The sequence below is a fragment of the Microcaecilia unicolor genome, chromosome 2, assembly GCF_901765095.1.
Source record: "Microcaecilia unicolor chromosome 2, aMicUni1.1, whole genome shotgun sequence".
Lineage (NCBI taxonomy): Eukaryota > Metazoa > Chordata > Amphibia > Gymnophiona > Siphonopidae > Microcaecilia > Microcaecilia unicolor.
In genome coordinates, this window is record NC_044032.1 from 59,982,607 (window position 1) to 60,003,417 (window position 20,811).

Consider the following 20,811-nt stretch of genomic DNA (forward strand, 5'->3'; position numbering starts at 1 on the left):
AGGGGATAGGAACTTGAGGTTTGTCTTTGATGATAGATCAATCTTTTTTTAAGTTATTAGGGGATTGAGATTTGGACCTAAGTTTGTAGCTACTCTTCAGATGTCTTTGGGAATTCCAAATCACTTCAATTGGTTGTAGCATGTAATCAGCACAGTTCATGAGATGTCTCTTAACAGCCACATCACTGATCTATTGTTGAAGCAGTAAAATCGGAGGAGGGGGTATCCAGGAATGTTCAGGATTGTATAAATTTGAAAAGATCTGCTGATTGTTGCTGAGATCATAGCACCGGCGTCCCTGACAAAGGATTTGCTGAAACAGGGTGCTCTGTCGGACGATATAGAAAGCAGCTAAGTGAAGCATACAGAAATATTGAGAAGTTTTTGTTGCTGTACTGGTTTTGCAAATCTGGTGCTATTAATATTAAATGACTTTGACCTAGCTCTTTGAATGGAGAGCTATTATTTTCAGCAGACCCAAATTAATTGCACTGGTTCAGCTTCTTGGGAATTGATCTAGCTGATGAAATGTTCACTAATATTTAAGTATAGAATCACATATAGAAACAAATGGTTTTAGAAAAGTTTGACAAGCATTATGATGTATAGATCATTTAAGTGAGCCAAAGTCTGGCATTTTCTCACTAAAAATTTGGCTCGGCTGTTGAGGACACCCTATACTGAAAGCTTCTCATTTGCTCTGCACCTAAAATACTGCACGTATGTTTATACAATTCTTGTGATTGCTGTTAAGTGATTTATAATTGTATACATGTTCTTTTGTGGAATTGATTCTACTTATAGACATTTAGGAGGAGATTCTATATATGGCACCTAAAAAAGTGGCGCTGAAATCAGTGCCATCTAAGCACATTCTATAATTAGCACCCAGATTTAGGTGCCAATTATAGAATATGCTTAGTTAATATTTCAGCGTCGATACCTGCATGCATCCATTTACACCAATGAAAACCTGATGTAAATTCCAGTGCGTAGATTTAGGCACACTGGGCCATATTCAATAACTAGGTGCCTAAATTTTGGAATGCCCATGAAACGCCCATTTCTCCGCCCATAACCACACCCCCTTTTTGCCTTCACACATTTGAAGTTCGGCACACATCGTTACAGAATATGCTCAGTGAGTTGTGCGCTTTAAGTGCTGTTATCAGCACTCATTAGCTTTTAAGCCAATTAAGTTATGTGCAGTGTTATAGAATCCATGCTGATTTCAGCACCTAAATCTATGCGCTCTATGTAGAATCCAGGGGTTAATGTACAGGAGGCAAGTCTCTTTCACGTGAAAGAAAAGTCCAGAATGAGAGCGCATAGGATGAAGTTAAAAGGTTGTAGACTCAGGAGTAATTTAAGAAATTATTTTTTACAGAAAGGATGGTGGATACGTGGAACAGCCTCCCAGTGGAGGTGGTGGAGACAAAGACTGAATCTGAATTCAAGAAAGCTTGGGACAAGCACAAGAGATTTCTTAGGGAGAGGAAGAGATTGTGGATGGTGTGGATGGGCCATTTGGCCTTTATCTGCCATCATTGTTCTATTTTTCTGCATTTCTATTCCATACTGCTCCTTCAGGTTATTGCTGCCAAAATGCATGACCCTGCATTTTTGTTAACATTAAATCTTAGCTGCCAACTTCTAGACCATTGTTCAAGCTTTGTTAGAGCTATTCTCATGCTATCCACACCATCATGGAGTCAACCAGACAGCCCTTCTGCAATATCACTTACAAAAATGTTAAAAAGAGTCGGACCAAGAAATATTCTCTGTGGCACACCATTGATAACATCCCTTTCTTTGGTATGAACTCCATTTATCACTACCCTCTGTCACCTTCTGTCTAACCAGTTTCTAACCTAGTCAGTCATTTTAAGGCCCATACCAAGGGCACTCAGTTTATCAATCAGTTGCCTATACAGAACTGTGTCAAAGACTTTATTAAAATCTAAGTACACCACATCTAATGCTCTCTCCCTTGATCCAACTGTTTGGTCATCCAGTCAAAGTAATTAATCAGATTTATCAGACCAGACATACTCTAGTAAACCATGCTGTATCATAAGTACATAAGTAATGCCACACTGGGAAAAGACCAAGGGTCCATCGAGCCCAGCATCCTATCCACGACAGCGGCCAATCCAGGCCAAGGGCACCTGGCAAGCTTCCCAAATGTACAAACATTCTATACATGTTATTCCTGGAGCTCTTTGTATCAGGTCCTACAATCCATTGGATTCCAGAAACCTCACTGTTCCAGAAGCATTTCCATTAATTTACTCAACAAAGAGATCAGAATAAATGGCCTGTAGTTTTTAAACTCCTCTTTGCTTCTGCTTTTATGGAGAGGAACCACACCTGGCCTTCTCCAGTCCTCCAGGACCTCTCCAGACTCTAAAGAATCATTGAAAAGGTCAGACAGCAAAGCTGCCAGAACTTCCCTGAGTTCCTCCTCATTTGATATACCGTCTTCATGCCATATGGTCCAGGGCAATTCACGTGTTCCCACTCACTAGGAGGGCTGGAGGAAAATCTGGAATCACCACAGTAGAGGCAGCCATCTTCCAGCAAAGATATCCATCCATACCTCCAGGTTTCAACATGTTGCTTTGAGGTCATACCTGACCTCATCTAGCCTCATGGGACAAGAAACTCAAACCTGACCTCCAGTACTTAATATGTGGCCTGTTTTCTAAGATGTGGTAAAATAGCACAGTACAGCATTGTTTTGCCACAGGAAAATTACTGTAGGATTTACTAAACTGTAGCACCTGAGTATCAGAGCTGAGTAAATCTTATGGCAATTTTCTTAGCATTGCTGTAGCTGGAACTGCTTTGCATGTTCTCAACTATGGCAAATACAAGATGGCAGGTGGCCATCCTAGGCCTGACATCTTTTGAAGGGGCAGCCATTTAACAAAAAACAAAAACAAACACAATAAAAGACCTTCTCTTAGGTTAGAAGTTCCCTGGTGGACCTTTAAGCACAAAGCGTGTGATCTAAGGGCGTAGTGATAAACTACCTGGGGTAATGGTTAAGGACCTAAAAGTCTTGGAAAAAATAACCCCCCCCCCCCCCCCCCCAAGCCCTACCTGGGGGTCAAATGAGGATAGGAGTGATTCCCAATAATACTTTATTTATTTATTTGTTGGGAAGCGATTACCCACCCTAACAGCACCATTTTCCAAAATGATATTGCCTTTCCCTTAGTGCTACATTGGAACGTAGCACTAAGAGTCAGGTGACTCCATCCTATGAATTGATGTTGTTGGGGCAGGAGCAAATAGAATTGCTCATACCCCTACTAGACCTACATCAATACTTCTGTAAGTGGGGGTAGGGTGTGCTACTATGTGCTACTTGTCTTTCATGGAGACAACTAGAGGGCAGCAAATGTTTCACATTTTTATCACCGAATCAAAATGCAGAGAGGGGGATGGGCTTTTAGCCACTTCCCCACCAGAGAGTTTTAAACCTAAGGGGGAATATTTTTCTTACACAAGGCAGCGCTTTAAAATCTTCCCCAGTATTCTTCAGGTGTGGTTAATGTTCTAGGAATAACACATTTTACAAATATTAGAGCAAGCCTCATTATTTCTTTTGCATGAAAATCAGCTGCTTTGCATGCATTTACAGTATATACAATGCAGCTAATGATTTTTTTTTAGCTTACATTGAGTCTGATTTTTGTTCAGTAAGGTAAATACAGTGAGAAATCAATTGATAGCTAACAACATGTGCTATTTGCCGATTTCCCTTGCCATTTTGCTCTTCCATATCTTAGGTTTTAAGTGTTTGTGTAAAAAGTATTTTTAAAAGGGAGATAAAATGAAGTTGATACATTTTGATGAAACACATTGCCTGATTTTTAGTGGCCACCAGATAAAGTAACACACTGATGGGGTTGCTTTATTTGTATATGAACAGCACCAACCATTTAATGATGCCACTGAAATATGTGTAAGTGGTGACAAGATCATTACTTCTACATATGTTAGGCCTGCTTTCTTCACTGGCCAAACTTATGGTAGAAGTGTTAGAAAAAAGCATCCGAATTTTGCTGTGCTGTGTATAACTTTGTTGCCCTCCATAAACCTCACTCCTTGTTTACACTTAATATGCATAGAACTCATGATGGTATAGTCAATGCATAAAATTGTTTATATGTATGCTTATGGCCAAACTTGATATACTGCCATTCTGTCATGCAAGTAAAAGCAGTTTACAAAATTTCTATATTGACAGTTTGAAAAGAATGCCAGTCTGGATAGTTCACACATACAATTATAATAGGTTTTGACCAACATACAAGGAAAGACTGTTCTGGGTGGGCAGGTTACCACTCATTGAACCAGCATTACTGGAGATCATGAAAGGCAAGGTAAAAGAAATGGGTTTTCAGACCATTTTTAAATTTAGTAAATGACAGTTCAGTGTGGAGAACAGAAGGTAAGTTATTCCACAGATACTGTGCTAAGTAATACAAAGTAGTGTTTCTGGTTGATCCGTAGTTTGCTCTTTTTTGGGGGGGAGGGGGAGGAAGTATAAGTCAGTTGAAATCAATAGATCTAAGATGGGTGTGTGGGGGGGGAGCAGGAGCAGGGATGGAGGAGGCAAATGATGGATTGGGGAGAGAATCAGGGAAGACAGAGGCTGGATGGAAGGGGGAGTGCAAGGGAGAGCAGAAGCTGGATGAAAGTGGGGTGAGGGCAGACACTGAATGAGAGGACAAAGGCATGCATGGGAATGCAGGTGTTTGTGGTTGAAGCAGGCCACAGATTTGCTTGCTGCACAAGCAGCATGGAGCTTGAACCTCGGGCATTGGGGCTTGGACATCCCTGCCAGTTAAGGTAGGACTCAATGCTGGTGGGGGTAGGGCAGGGGGGGCATGAGAGAGGAAATTTGTAGTCTGGGAAATCTGTGGCCCGAGAGAGTTTGGGAATCAATGACTTAGGGCCTTCTCACATCAAGTCGTCTCCCATTTCATCAAGCCATTTCCCAGGTGCTGAGTGGGAGTTGCTGGACAAGGTTCTCTGGGGCAAACAAAACTCATGGGCAGGCTCTATCCTCTTCACAGGAGGGTTTGAGAATCTAAATCAGGTGCTATGGTTGACGGTAGTCATCAAAAAGACTACTATCCCAGTGGGGAGAGTAGCTCAGCCCTTAAGCATGCTCACAATTGCAAGTGGAATTTTCTTAAGCCTTTTAATGCTTCATTTCGTTGCATGGGAAAGGAGGTAGTGTTCTATTGTGGATTAAAAACTGATTAAAAGATAGAAAAGAGAGAATAGGTTTAAATGGTCAGTATTCTCGATGGAGAAGGGTAGATAGTGTGGTTTCCCAGGGGTCTGTGCTGGGACTGCTGCTATTTAACATATTTATAAATAATCTAGAAATCGGAGTAACTAGTGAGGTAATTAAATTTGCTAAAAACAAAGTTATTCAAAGTTGCCAAATTGCCAGAGGATTGTGAAAAATTACAAGAGGACCTTACGAGACTGGTAGACTAGGCATCCAAATGGCAGATGATGTATAATGTGAGCAAGTACAAAGTGATGCATGTGGGAAAGAGGGAGTGGAAAACATGAAAAAGGATCTGCGGAAACTAGAAGAATGGTCTAAGGTTTGGCAATTAAAATTCAATGCGAAGAAATGCAAAGTGATGCACTTAGGGAGTAGAAATCAATGGGAGAAGTATGTGTTAGGCATGGATCTTGGAGTGATAGCATTGGAGGATCTGAAGGTGATGAAACAGTGTGACAAGGCGGTGGCCGTAGCCAGAAGGTTGCTAGGCTGTATAGAGAGAGGTGTGACTAGCAGAAGAAAAGAGGTGTTGATGCCCCTGTATAAGTCGTTGGTGAGGCCCCACCTGGAGTATTGTGTTCAGTTCTGGAGGCCGTACCTTGCTAAGGATGTAAAAAAAATGGAAGCGGTGCAAAGAAAAGCTACGAGAATGGTATGGGATTTGCGTTACAAGACGTATGAGGAGAGACTTGCGGACCTGAACATGTATACCCTGGAGGAAAGGAGAAACAGGGGTGATATGATACAGACGTTCACATATTTGAAAGGTATTAATCCGCAAACGAACCTTTTCCGGAGATGGGAGGGCGGTAGAACGAGAGGACATGATATGAGAGTGAAGGGGGGCAGACTCAAGAAAAATGTCAGGAAGTATTTTTTCACGGAGAGAGTAGTAGATACTTGGAATGCCCTCCCGCGGGAGGTGGTGGAGATGAAAACGGTAGCGGAATTCAAGTATGTGTGGGATAAACATAAAGGAATCCTGTGCAGAAGAAATGGATCCTCAGAAGCTTAGCCGAGATTGGGAGGCGGGGCTGGTGTTTGGGTGGTGGGGCTAGTTCTGGGCAAGACTTCTACGGTCTGTGTCCTGAAAATGGCAGATACAAATCAAGGTAAGGTATACACAAGAAGTAGCACATATGAGTTTATCTTGTTGGGCAGACTAGATGGACCGTGCAGGTCTCCTTCTGCCGTCATCTACTATGTACTATGTACTATGTTCCATATTAGTAGTCACTGACCAGGAAAGGGATCTAGGTGTATCGTTGATACATTGAAACCCTTTGTTCAGTGTGGGCCAGCAGCATAGGCGATCGGTGGCCCAACTGTTTGGGGAGGCTAAAGGGGGCGGGGTTAGGGTGGGGCCAGAGGTGGAGCTTAAATCCATAATTTTCTGATAACACACAGAAAAAATAAATAAATAAAAATAAAAGTCACAATTAATACCTTTTATTAAATTTAGATAATAGCTATTTATCATATGTCAAAGAATAAAGTGGTTGCTCAAAGCATATACTAACCACAATCGCTCAACTGCAAAACACTATGCACAACTTTGTGCAAAAACACACTCAGAACCTTACTGTACCATAAATATTACACTGAGCAGAACCTAATACACCAATATACCACCCATACGGAAAATGCAGACAGTCAACAATATGAAACAAGGGATCATAATATCACAGTTCTCATGTAGAGCCACAAAACACCCTAATTCATATTTAATGTGGGATAAAATGCCATAAGTAAGTAAATAAATATAAACTTTTAACATTGAGCACCTGATTCTCAAAGTGGACATATTCCAAACACTATAATGAAAATAAAATGATCTTTTCTACCTTTGTTGTCTGGTGACTTTGTTTTTCTGATCATGCTGGCCAAGTATCCAATTCTGCTGCTATCTGTCCTCTTTTTTTTTTTTTTTAATCTTTATTAATATTTTCAATAACTCACACACCAATGTGACTTAGCAATCCATCATCAATTCAAAAGAAAAAGTTATTAACGCAAGGAGCGTAAGGAAACAACACAAACAATATTTTCCATCCACAATTAAAGAAAAGATGATTCCAAGAAAAGGAGAGAAATTTTTAAACAAAGTTACAAATTAATACACAATTGCCACCTCTGTGCTCAAACTCCAGCCTGCTATGTGGGAGGACATACAACTAACACTAACTCTAGCTTCCAAGAAATCTTTAAGCTGTTTAGGGTCCACAAATTGAAATTGTTTACCCTCAAGCATTACTTGGCATATACAAGGAAAACGTAATACAAAGTTTGCTCTCAAGGCCTCGACTCTGGGGCGCAGTTCCAAAAAGGCCTTGCGCCTCATTTGTGTTGGCCTAGAGAGATCAGGATAAATTCTAACCTTGGAAACCATAAAAAGCCTATCTAAGTGTTGCAGGGAAAGTCTTAATACAGCGTTCCGATCTGGCTCAAGCACAAAAGTGACCAACATAGTCGTCCTATGAGTAATGACTTCCAACGAACTTTCCAGGAAGGAAGTAAGATTCATTTCTTCACCCATCTCTCACTTTGGGGGGTCTCCCAAAGTCCCCACACTGTTCCAGATATAATATGCCCGAGTTATAGGGGGCAATGAGTCTTTATCCATTCCTAGAATGTCTATCAAATATTTTTTTACCATCTCAATCGGAGGAATTAACGGAGATTTGGGGAAATTAAGGAATCGAAGATTAAGTCTTCGAACCTGGTTCTCCAGGTATTCCAGACATTTATGCAAAAAGTTATTATCTTTAATCAAATCAGATTCCAAAGTCCCCATTTCTTGAATTTTGGTATCCACTTTTTCAGTCTTGGAGGACTGCTGTGCAGTCACTTGTGCCTGTATCAGAACAGCTTCTGAGAGCGTTTTAATGTCATTTGAATTTTCTTTTAACATGCTTTGCATAGAGGAGTGAGTGTTGTATACCATATCCCACAGTGACTCAAGCGTCACAATAGTGGGTTTACTTATTCCACCTGATCGTAAAGGGGAATGAGGTGGGGCCCCAGAACAAGAAAGTTTAGAAACAATGTCCTGTGGCAATACCTTTAAAGCCAATTCGGCCGAAAGTATTTGATCCTGGGCCCCGCTCCGATTCGCTACAGTCCTCCCCTCTAACAGTTGCGAATCCACCCCTTCGGTGTCCATTTCTGGTAGGGCTGCTGCGAAGATCTCACTCCCCGGCTGTGGTGGTGCCCTGCGTTCCCCAGGGCTCAGGGAAGCCCCATCTCCACTTCCTACTGACGACAACATGTCGGTAGCTGCAGAAGGAGTCGATGTACACAGAGGTCCCGGTTGCAACGTAGGAAATTGCAGGGTCGACTGCTTCAGCGTCGAAGAGGGTCCAGGAGCCGAGGGAAGCTCCTTTACCTTCCCCCTCCGCTTCCCCATCGCAAACGAGGAGCCGAAGGTCCCGCTAGTAGCATATCTCTGCAGCGTCTCCACGGAGCAAACACAAGTGCGTGCATTCAATGCGCCATCTTGGAATCGGGGTCGAAGTTCATTTCGCTATCTGTCCTCTTAACTCCGTTTCCAGGGCTTCCTTTCCATTTATTTCTTTACTTTCCGCCTTCCTTCTTCATTTCTTGCCTTACATCCGTAAGTAAAAGCTGGGTCCTCTGCAGACTGTCCAGTGGATCCAGCTTCTGCCTATTTTCTCCATCGATGTGCAGGTTTTCTCCCTTTTCCCTCATCTCACCTCCTTCCTCTCTCTTCCCTCCCCTCCATGCATGTCCAGAATTTCTCCCCTTCATTCATGTGCATCTCCTTCCTGTCTTCCCTTTCCTCCATCCATGTCCAGCAACCCTCTTCTCCCCTCTAGCCACCCATGTCCAGCAACCCTCCTCTCTCTCCCCTGCCCGCCCCTCCATCCACCCATGTCCAGCAACCCTCCTCTCCCCTCTAGCCACCCACCCATGTCCAGCAACTCTACTCTCCCCTCCATCCATCTATGTCCAGCAAATCTCCTCTCCCCTGACCTCCATGCATATCCAGCAATTCCCTTCTGTCCCCTGCCCCCCTCCATCCATACCCAGCGCGATTCTCCTCTCCCCTGCCTCCATCCATCTGGGTGAGCGGCGCCGTGGGTCTCCCCTTTCCCTCCCCTTGCTTACTATCTGCCCTGCGCCATCTTTAATTTACCTCTGTCCCAGCGTCGGCCGCATCATTTCAAAGCCCGCCCTGCTGCCCGTCTCTATTCTTCCCTCCCTTTGCGACGTGAGTTCGTTCTGCAGAGTCCCGCCTTCTGACATCATTTCCTCAAGGGCGGGACTCTGCAGAACGAACTCACGTCGTGAAGGGAGGGAAGAATAGAGACGGGCAGCAGGGTGGGCTTTGAAATGACGCGGCCGACGCTAGGATGGAGGTAAATTAAAGATGGCACGGGGCAGACAGTAAGCAAGGGAAAGGGAGGGAAGGAGACACTCACAGCACCGTTCGCCCGCCCAAAACCCCCACGGACGCCTAACCCTTTCCTGCTGCAGCAGCCTCTTATACCGGGTGCCTATGGCCAGCAGCTAAGAAAGCAAATAGAATGTTAGGTATTATTAGGAAAGGAATGGAAAACAAAAATGAGTACATTATAATGCCTGTGTATTGCTCCATGGTGCAATCGCACCTCGAATACTATGTGCAATTCTGGTCACCGCATCTCAAAAAAGATATAGTGGAATTAGAAAAGGTAGAGAGAAGGGCGGCAAAAATGATGAATGGGATGGGATGACTTCCCTATGAAGAAAGGCTAAAGTGGCTAGGGCTGTTCAACTTGGAGAAAAGACAGCTGAGGGGATTTGATAGAGAGGAATAGGGGGCACGCAATGAAGCTACAAAGTAGTAAATTTAAAATGAATCAGAGAAAATATTTCTTCACTCAGTGTATAATTAAACTCAAATTCATTGCCAGAGAATATAGTAAAAGCAGTTAGCTTAGCGGAGTTTGAAAAAGTACTACTACTACTTAACATTTCTAAAGCGCTACTAGGGTTACGCAGCGCTGTACAATTTAACATAGAGGGACAGTCCCTGCTCAAAGAGCTTACAATCTAAAAGACAAGTGAACAGTCAGTCCGATAGGGGCAGTCAAATTGGGGCAGTCTGGATTTCCTGAACGGTAAGAGTTAGGTGCCGAACGCAGCATTGAAGAGGTGGGCTTTAAGCAAAGACTTGAAGATGGGCAGGGAGGGGGCTTGGCGTAAGGGCTCAGGAAGGTTGTTCCAAGCATAGGGTGAGGCGAGGCAGAATGAGCGGAGCCTGGAGTTGGCGGTGGTGGAGAAGGGTACTGAGAGGAGGGATTTGTCCTGTGAACGGAGGTTTCGGGCAGGAACGTAAGGGGAGATGAGGGTAGAAAGGTAGTGAGGGGCAGCAGACTGAGTGCATTTGTAGGTAAGAAGGAGAAGCTTGAATTGAATGCTGTATCTGATTGGAAGCCAGTGAAGTGACCTGAGGAGAGGGGTGATATGAGTATATCGGTTCTGGCGGAATATAAGACGTGCAGCAGAGTTCTGAACAGATTGAAGGGGGGATAGATGGCTATGTGGGAGGCTGGTGAGGAGTAAGTTGCAGTAGTCAAGGCAAGAGGTAATGAGAGCGTGGACGAGAGTTCGGGTGGTGTGTTCAGAGAGGAAAGGGCGAATTTTGCTGATGTTAAAGAGGAAGAAGCGACAGGTCTTGGCTATCTGCTGGATATGCACAGAGAAGGAGAGGGAGGAGTCAAAGATGACTCCGAGGTTGCGGGCAGATGAGACGGGGAGGATGAGGGTGTTATCAACTGAGATAGAAAGTGGAGGAAGAGGAGAAGTGGGTTTTGGTGGAAAGACGATGAGCTCAGTCTTCGACATGTTCAGTTTCAGGTGGCGGTTGGACATCCAGGCAACAATGTCGGATAAGCAGGCTGATACCTTTGCCTGGGTCTCCGCGGTGATGTCTGGTGTGGAGAGATACAGCTGGGTGTCATCAGCATAGAGATGATACTGGAAACCATGAGATGAGATCAGGGAGCCCAGGGAAGAGGTGTAGATTGAGAAGAGAAGGGGACCAAGGACAGATCCCTGGGGAACACCAACAGATAGCGGGGATGGGGGTGGAGGAAGATCCATGAGAGTGAACTCTGAAGGTGCGGTGGGAGAGATAGGAGGAGAACCAGGAGAGGACAGAGCCCTGGAACCCAAATGAGGACAGTGTGGCAAGAAGTAAATCATGATTGACAGTGTCAAAAGCGGCGGATAGATCGAGGAGGATGAGGATGGAGTAGTGGCCTCTGGATTTGGTAAGGAACAGGTCATTACAGACTTTAGAGAGTACTGTTTCTGTCGAGTGTAGAGGGCGAAAACCGGATTGAAGTGGATCGAGGATGGCATGAGAGGAGAGAAAATCAAGGCAGCGGCTGTGAACGGCACGCTCAAGTATTTTGGAGAGGAAGGGTAGGAGGGAGATGGGGTGGTAGTTGGAGGGACAGGTAGGGTCAAGTGATGGTTTTTTGAGGAGAGGTGTGACTATAGCGTGCTTGAAGGTGTCAGGGACAGTTGCAGTGGAGAGAGAGAGGTTGAGGATATGACAGATGGAGGGGGTGACAGTATGAGAGATGATGTTAAGTAAGTTGGTGGGGATGGGATCAGAAGAGCAAGTGGTGCATTTCGAGGAGGAAAGAAGGCGAGCGGTTTCCTCCTCGGTGATGTCAGCAAAGGAGGAGAAAGAGGCCTGGGTTGGTTGGTTGAGGGAGAGGGTTGAAGGGTGAAGAGGAGGAGATGGCTTGGTAGTGAACTCAAGGTTGATCTTTTGCACCTTGTCGGGGAAGTAATCGGCCAGTGATTGAGGAGACAGCGGGGGGGGGGGGGGGGGGGGGGGGGGGGGGAGCGGAGGGCACTTTGAGGAGGGAGTTTGGATAGCTTCCTAAAAGAAAAGTCCATAAGCCATTATTAAAATGGCCTTGGGGAAACTTTACTGCTTATTTCTAGGATAAGCAGCATTAAATGTATTGTACTGTTTGGGGATTTTGCTAGGTACTTGTAACCTGGATTGGTCACTGTTGGAAACAGGATGCTGGGCCTTTGGCCTTTCCCAGTATGGCAATACTTAAGTTTGTGGACAGGGCCGCCAAGAGACTAGGTCGGGCCCGGGACAAGGCTGTCTTGCCTCGCCCCCCTGCCACTGCTGCCCCCCCAGCCCCTGCCGTACCCTGTTGCTCCCTCTGCTGCTGCAGTCCGCGGTCTCACCTGCCTACCTCCAAGGCTCCGGGCCCCCTGCATTCAAGGCGGCAGTCGCAATCGCCTCTCTTCTGGCCTTCCCTCCCTGTGTCCCGCCCTCGTCTGATGTAACTTCCAGTTTCCGCGAGGGCGGGACAAAGGGAGGGAAGGCCCGAAGGGAGGTGATCTGTGACTGCCGCTTTGAATGCAGGGGGCCCGGAGCTGAGGAGGCAGGCAGGTGAGACCGGGAACTACAACGCCGGCAGCCTGACCCCGGCACCGGGCCCCCCTTGGAGGCCTGAGGAATTTTGTCCCCCCTGCCCCCCCCCCCCCTTGGCGGCCCTGTTTGTGGATGGGACTTGATATACTATCGAGCAGGGACTGTCTCTCTGTGTCAGGTGTTCAGCGCTGCGTGCGTCTGGTAGCGCTATACAAATGTTAATAATAATAATATACTGCCTTGCTGTGGTTATAATCAAAGTGGTTGCATTCCATTATAGAGGTACTTATTTTATACCTAGGGCAATGGAGGGTTAAGTGACTTGCCCAGAGTCACAAGGATCTACAGTGTGAATTCAACCCAGTTCAACAGGATGAAAGCCTGCTGCTTTAACCACTAGGCTACTCCACTTAAGGGTATATGGGATAGTCAAAGAAGCTTAGACATAAGATTTTAAACCAGACACACTACTGAACTGGTAGCCAGTGCAAGTGGACTAAGAGTAGAAAAGCGTATCATATCTATGACATTACACAAAAAAACAGGCTGCCATATTCTGTTGGGTCTGTGTATAAAACTGGGGAAATGTATTTTTTAAAAGAACTTGTGTGGTCAGCATCAGCACTGCCCAAATAAGTTTTGAAATATCAGGCCCACATCATTTATCACTGTGTCCTTTAATTGCATACTTTAAGCTTAGCTGGATTTATTTTTTTCTTCAAGAATGTTTCCCACCCCACCCCCCAGCTATTAAGACATTTCATGTGAAATTTTGTGATATCATTAATGAAAGATGATATTTGCCTTACACTTAGCAGAAGATTCTTCCTCGGCAGGAATGCTGTTGAACATGTTGCATTCACCACATGATACAAAGCCTAAAAATCACCGAGAGACTAATTAATGAGAAAAAATGATTTAAAAACCACACTTCCCTGTGATAAGGATGACAGCTCCGTGCCCAGGTTCCTGGCCTGATTGGACAGTTTTCCAGCAAAACGTTCATGCACTATATGGTGTTGCATTCCATTACATACTGTTTATTAAAAAAAACGCATTTAGTGCTGCAACCATTACTGTGAGAAATCAAGGTGAGCTGTCACTTAGTCAAGAGATAATTATAAGTTTCTGTTCTTATATTTATAAATGTAGCTTTAAGCTATCTGTTCTATTACATGGTGAACAGGCCAACAGTTTAATGATAAACTCAAGTGTATGACAGTTGGAGCTACATAGACTGGCAAAATCTGCCTTTGCAAGGAAAAAAATGTATGAAATTTGAAATTGTATAAATTCTTATGTGTTAACAGTCAACACAAGTGCATAATTTGTTCTACCTCAGGTATGAAGGTTTTCAAGTGGGCCAGCCCCAAGGCCTAGTGGCAGTGTTTGCAATGCAGGAGACCTGTGTTTGATTTCAAGATCTAGATTATTATTGAGTCAACTGGGTTCAGGATACTGCAGAGGCAGTGTTCACTTCTACAGGAGGAAAGAAGTCCCCCATCATTGTATAATAGTGCCACCTATGGGTGAGATTCAGGGTATGTCACCCTCCCTCCCCGTCAACCCCCTCCCCTTACCTTACTACTGCCCTGGTGGTCTAGTGACCTCTTTGGGGCAGGAAAGAGCCCCCTCTTTCCTGCCCGGAGCGCTGCCCTGCATGCATCCTTCCTGTTGTTGATCTCGGCGCCGATTCAAAATGGCTGCCAAGAGTTGAAGTCTCACGAGGTCACTTCAACTCTCGGCGGCCATTTTGAATCGGCGCTGAGATAAGCAACAGGAAGGATGCATGCAGGGCAGATAGCTCTGGCCAGGAAAGAGGGGGCTCTTTCTTGCCCCGAAGGCAGAAGAGGTCACTAGACCACCAGGGCAGTAGTAAGTAAGGGGAGGGGAGGCTAGCAATCTGCCCGTTTGTCCGGATTTCTGGACAAACGGGCAGGCTGGCAAAACCCGCCCTGTTGCCCGGTCATGTCCTCAAAAAGAGGCCATGTCCAGGTAAATCTGAACATATGGTAACCCTAGATACAGAGTACTAGCATAAGTCGGCCTACATCTAGGAGCATCCACTTATGCCATGTCAATTGCAGGTATAAATGTGCTAGCCTAAATACAACACTTGTATTTAGGCTAGCACATTTATACCTGCAATTGACAGGTATAATGTACAGTATTCTATAAGTTATGCATGTAAATCTTGGTTACACCTATGCTTCTCCCCTGTGAGTACCCCTTTTGCATTTACACTGCTGGATTCAGGAAATGGCACTCAAAATTCAGTAAAAAACCACTATAAACAAAACTGGGGCTGAATTTTCACAATTGATGGGAAAATAAACCAGTGCAAACAGTACTTGTTCCCATTCCAAAATCAAAGGTATCACAATTTAATGCTTGTCAAAGTCAAGTTGAAATTATTAGAAGGTGTATACAATGGACAATCATAGACTTAAAAGGTCTTTTACTGTGTCCAGGCTTGTAATCGTAGCACAATTTCTTCAATCAATAGCCTATAGGTGCCACATACTAATTGTGTAAAGAAAATTAAATATGTACTTAGCTTGCTATAGTGAAAAAAGTATATAGGGTCCCGACATGGTCCATCTTTCACCAAGGCTGTCTCAAGGTACCCCAAAGGTGAAGCATCCCACATGCTTAGAGCTTCCAACTAAGGGGGTCCTTTAGATTGTAAGTTCCTTTGAGCAGGGACTGTCCTTCTTTGTTAAACTGTACAGCGCTGCGTAACCCTAGTAGCGCTTTAGAAATGTTAAGTAGTAGTAGTAGTCTTTTACTACGGCACGCTCATGTTTTTAGCGTGTGCTAAAATTGGGCGCGTTCTAAACGTTAGAGACGCCCATAGGAATGCATTGGCATCTCTAACATTTAGCGAGCACCCAATTTTAGCGCACGCTGAAAACATGAGCACGCCTTAGTAAAAGGGGGTCTAAAGAAGCTAGAATCAGGGGTCTAGTCATTAGAATAATAGCATATATGCACATAAATTCCAAAATTCTGCTTAAGTACTGTTCTATAAATATGCCTATAACTTATATAGTGAATCCAATTAATAAGCCCACTCTCTTATAATCTTCTTTAGTTAGGAAGCTCCAAGCGTGTGGGACACTCTTCGCATTTAAAAGTTTCACCTTTGGGGTACCTTGAGACAGCCTTGGTGAAACATGGACCATGTCGGGACCCAGTCCAGGGGAGGAGGGCACTAGTGTAGAGCACAAACAGCAGGTTCAGGCGGACCTGAGCTGTGCTGGGGATAGACCCTCTAAGTGGCCGCGGGGTAAAGGTGGCTAGGCGTTTTGTGACAGAAAAACTCAGAAAAATGCCACAATAGAAAATAACTCCTTCAAAGGGCGAAAAAACTATTGTAGCCAAAAAATAGAGAAGTCTCCATATATCCAATAATAGCACAAGCAGTGCTTTATTCAATTAGTATCATTAATTCAATAACTGAAACAACTTTAGCATAGTGTGCATAGTAAAAAGTAAATAGTACTTAACTTACTCCAACTGTAGCACAGATCAGTCCCTGACAAGAGGCCCCCTTGTTTCGTTTCTGCATCAGGAGGAATCCACTGAGTTCAGGGGTCATCTATATGTGGCTTCAGTAGGTATTTTGTGGGTTTTCAGGCACTCACACTTTCCACCAAAAGTGTACTAGTTAGAGTGGGATATGGGCCTGTGTCCCCCTTCTCTACAGTCCACTGCACCAACCACTAGGCTACTCCAGGCACCTGCTTGCTGCTTTAAGAGGACTGGTCATTATATCTGTATATCTCATGAAGCCTAGTATGTACTGTCACTTTCACCTCTTAGGGGGGTGTCAGGGAGTCAGTGATCACTGGTGGGATTAAGTGGGGTAATGCCTTTATCCCTCCAGTGGTCCTTTGGTCAGTTTGGACACCTTTTTTGACACTTAAGTCGATATTGAAACAGATCTAGCCAAAAACTGGGTTTTTTTGCCCTAGACCAGCGGTTCCCAAACTGTGCGCCGTGGCACCCTGGTGCACTGCAGCGAACTCTCAAGGGTGCTGCAGCACGTCGCTCCCTACTTTCCCCTCCCACAGGTCTGGCATCTGCCGCTTCCTGCTTCTTCCCCTGCTGCCGCTGCAGTGCTTGCAGCTTACATTTTGGGCCGTCCCCAATTCACACAGGCATTGTGGGGACTTCCCTCTGTCACGTCAAGCCCTCGCAACAGGGAGTTACATCAGAGAGGGCCGGACACGGCAGACTGGGAAGGCCCCAGATTGCCTGTGTGAACCACGGACAGCCTGAAAATGTAAGTTGCAAGCCTTCAGCGGCGGCAGCGGCAGGGGAAGGAGAAGGAAGCGGCAGCGATCCTGGACCTGCAGGAAGGAAGGTAGCGAGAGATGCTGGATTTAGGGAAGGCAGAGGTGTGAGAGGAGGGGGCTGCAGGGAAAGGGAGGCCCATGTTTGTAGGGGTGGAGAGACCCATGTGGCCGGGGGGAGGGGGTGCTGCGAACTGAAAAAGTATGGGAATCCCAGCCCTAGGTGTTTTTACAATGTTCCATTATCTCAGAAAAATGTCCAGATTGCAAGCTCATTGTAGTCCCACCCAAAATACACCTCCAACACGCCCCCTTGAGATTTAGATAAACTTTTAGAAAAAGTCTTAAAAATGAATTTCAAAAATAGCGATTTGGAAGTTTTTGCAAAAAAATAAAAAAAATAAAAAGTCTGTCTGCTACTTTGTGCCATTTTTTGGATGTTTTCCTGTTTCGAAAATGAGCCCAACAGTCTCCTTCAGTATATTCCTCTCAGTTTTCTCACCATTCATGTACTAAAACCCAGCTGCACACTGTGCTGTGGATTAAACAAATAAAACTAATAATTTACTGGGTATTCTTTTTTTCTTTTCCAGTTTTTACAGAACAAGAAAAAGATGGCATTCAAAAAGTTATAGCTACACCAAATATATATCACCATCATCCAAAAGTCCACATCACCGAGAGCAAGGAAGAAACAGCATGATTTTTGAAGATAAACTAATATAACTAAAAAAAGCTTCCATAGACAGAGCTCAATTTTACCAATGACCCAAAAACAAAACCCTCAAATTTTCTTCTGACTCTTAATGAACACATCGAAATGTAAGGGGTTAAGAATATATATTTCTTACCTTGCACTACCACCAAGTACTTGCAAGGGTACTGTAGAAAAAAAGGTATCCCCAATGCCCAGTAAAGATGGTTTCAAGTCAAGAAATGATTTCCTTTGTGTTTGCATAGCCTGAAAGACATCCTGGAACACTTGTATCCAGGGGTGTGCTGGTAAATTTTTAACAGGCTCTTTCTCCGGATGAAGCCAGCTCTGCAGTTGGAAGGGCCATGGGTGGCCGGGGGGGGGCGGGAGGGGGGAGCAACACCTGCCTCTCTCTCCTCCTTCCCTTCATGCGGGCACGTTAGGCATACCTTTGCTGGCAGCCACTAAATGGACTGCCACCACTCCCAACGTCTTGCTCTGAGCAGCATGCTGGAACTTCTCTCACATGCTCGAGATGTCCCAGCCTGCTGCCCAGAGCTGGAAACAAGGAGCGGGGAGCAGCAGTAGTCTATTTACTTGGCTGCAGGGGCGTAGCCACGGGTGGGCCTGGGTGGGCCCAGGCCCACCCAGTTTTGGTTCAGGCCCACCCAGCAGTGGAGGCAGCGGAGTGGAGGGAGCAGGCTGAGCTCCGATCCCGCATCTGCCTGCCCAGCCCGCCACTGCCCCGCCCCCCCACCGTACCTTTAAATATTACAGTTTTGCTGGAGTCGCGGGCAGCCGGCATTGAAGACATCGGCAGGCTTACGCCGGTTCCAGCAGCCTTCCCTCTTCCCTCGTTGCAAGTCGGATGATGGCTCCGCCCTCGTAGAAACAGGAAATACGTCAGAAGAGGGCGGAGCCATCATCCGACTTGCAACGAGGGAAGAGGGAAGGCTGCTGGAACCGGCGTAAGCCTGCCGATGTCTTCAATGCCGGCTGCCCGCGACTCCAGCAAAACTGTAATATTTAAAGGTAGGGCGGGGGGGGGGGAGGCAGGAAGGAAACAGGGCAGAAGGGAGAGGAGGGTTGCTGCACATGGTGGAAGAAGGGGAGAGGAGGGTTGCTGGATGGAGGGAAGGGGAGAGGAGGGTTGCTGTACATGGTGGAAGAAGGGGAGAGGAGGGTTGCTGGATGGAGGGAAGGGGAGAGGAGGGTTGCTGCACATGGTGGAAGAAGGGGAGAGGAGGGTTGCTGGATGGAGGGATGGGGAGAGGAGGGTTGCTGGACATGGTGGAAGAAGGGGAGAGGAGGGTTGCTGCACATGGTGGAAGAAGGGGAGAGGAGGGTTGCTGGATGGAGGGAAGGGGAGAGGAGGGTTGCTGGATATGGTGGAAGAAGGGGAGAGGAGGGTTGCTGGATATGGTGGAAGAAGGGGAGAGGAGGGTTGCTGGATGGAGGGAAGGGGAGAGGAGGGTTGCTGCACATGGTGGAAGAAGGGGAGAGGAGGGTTGCTGGATGGAGGGATGGGGAGAGGAGGGTTGCTGAACATGGTGGAAGAAGGGGAGAGGAGGGTTGCTGGATATGGTGGAAGAAGGGGAGAGGAGGGTTGCTAGATGGAGGGAAGGGGAGAGGAGGGTTGCTGCACATGGTGGAAGAAGGGGAGAGGGCAGGGGAGAGGAGAGTTGCTGGACATGGGTGGATGGAGGGGAGGGTAGGGGGAGAGGAGGGTTGCTGGACATGGAGGGGGAGAGAGGAGTGAGGAAGGAGATGAGATAACAGAAAAGGAAGAGAGTAGAAAAACTGCACATGGATGAAGAAAATAGGCAAAAGCTGGATCCACTGGACAGTCAAGTTTGCGGAGGACCCAGCTTTTACTTACGGATGTAGGACAAGAAATGAAGAAGAAAGGCGGAAAGTAAACAAATAAATGGAAAGGAAGCCCTGGAAACGGAGTTAAGAGGACAGATAGCAGCAGAATCGGATACTGGGCCAGCACAATCAGAAAAACAAAGTCACCAGACAACAAAGGTAGAAAAGATCATTTTATTTTCATTATAGTGTTTGGAATATGTCCACTTTGAGAATTAGGTGTTCAACATTAAAAGTTGATTTACTTATTTATGACATTTTATCCCACATTAAACATGAATTAGGATGTTTTGTGGCTCTACATGAGAATTGTGATATTATGATCCCTTATTTCAATATTGTTGACGGTCTGCATTTTCCGTATCGGTATATTGGTGTATTAGGTTCTGCCCAGTGTAATATTTATGGTACAGTAAGGTTCTGAGTGTGTTTTTGCACAAAGTTGTGCATAGTGTTTTGCAGTTGAGCGATTGTGGTTAGTACAGTATATGCTTTGAGCAACCACTTTATTCTTTGACATATGATACATAGCACATATCTAAATTTAATAAAAGGTATTAATTGTGACATTTATTTTTTTTTCTGTGTGTGATCAGACAATTATGGATTTAAGCTCCACCCCTGGCCCCACCCCTAACCCCGCCCCCTTTAGCCTCCCCAAACAGTTGGGCCACCGACCGCCTATGCACGGCAGCGCTTCCCAAACGCTGCCCACCGCCGCCACGATCGCAGGATTTACCTCCCTCCGTCTCAGCACTCAGCAGCAGCGGTAGCGAATCATACACGCTGCCTCCTTCTAACCCGGAAGCGGCAGAGGAGACGCTTCCGGGTTAGAAGGAGGCAGCATGTATGATTCGCTACCGCTGCTGCTGAGTGCTGGAACGGAGGGAGGTAGATCCTGCGATCGTAGCGGTGGTGAGCAGCATTTGGGAAGTGCTGCCGTGAGAGTGAGGGAGGCAGATGCGGGAACGGAGCTCAGCCTGCACTGTAAATTTTTTTTGGGGGGGAGAAGAGGGCTCCGGGCGGGCAGGTAGAATCGCAGGACATGGATGGGAGCGGGAGGGGCGAGAGGAGAATCGCTGATGGCTGGAGAGAGGGGACAGGGGAGAAAAGAGAATTGCTGGGTAGGGTATAGATGGATAGAGGGGGGCAGGGGCAAGAACAGAATTGCTGGGTATGGCTGGATAGGGGAAGGGCAGAGAGGAGAATTGCTGGGTAT

At 45.8% G+C, this 20,811-nt stretch overlaps 1 pseudogene; it reads right to left on the minus strand.

Annotated features, from left to right (window-relative positions):
* Window positions 1–20,367: 20,367 nt before the first annotated feature.
* On the minus strand, window positions 20,368–20,437 carry LOC115463942 (annotated as a pseudogene).
* Between the last annotated feature and the right edge of the window lie 374 nt (window positions 20,438–20,811).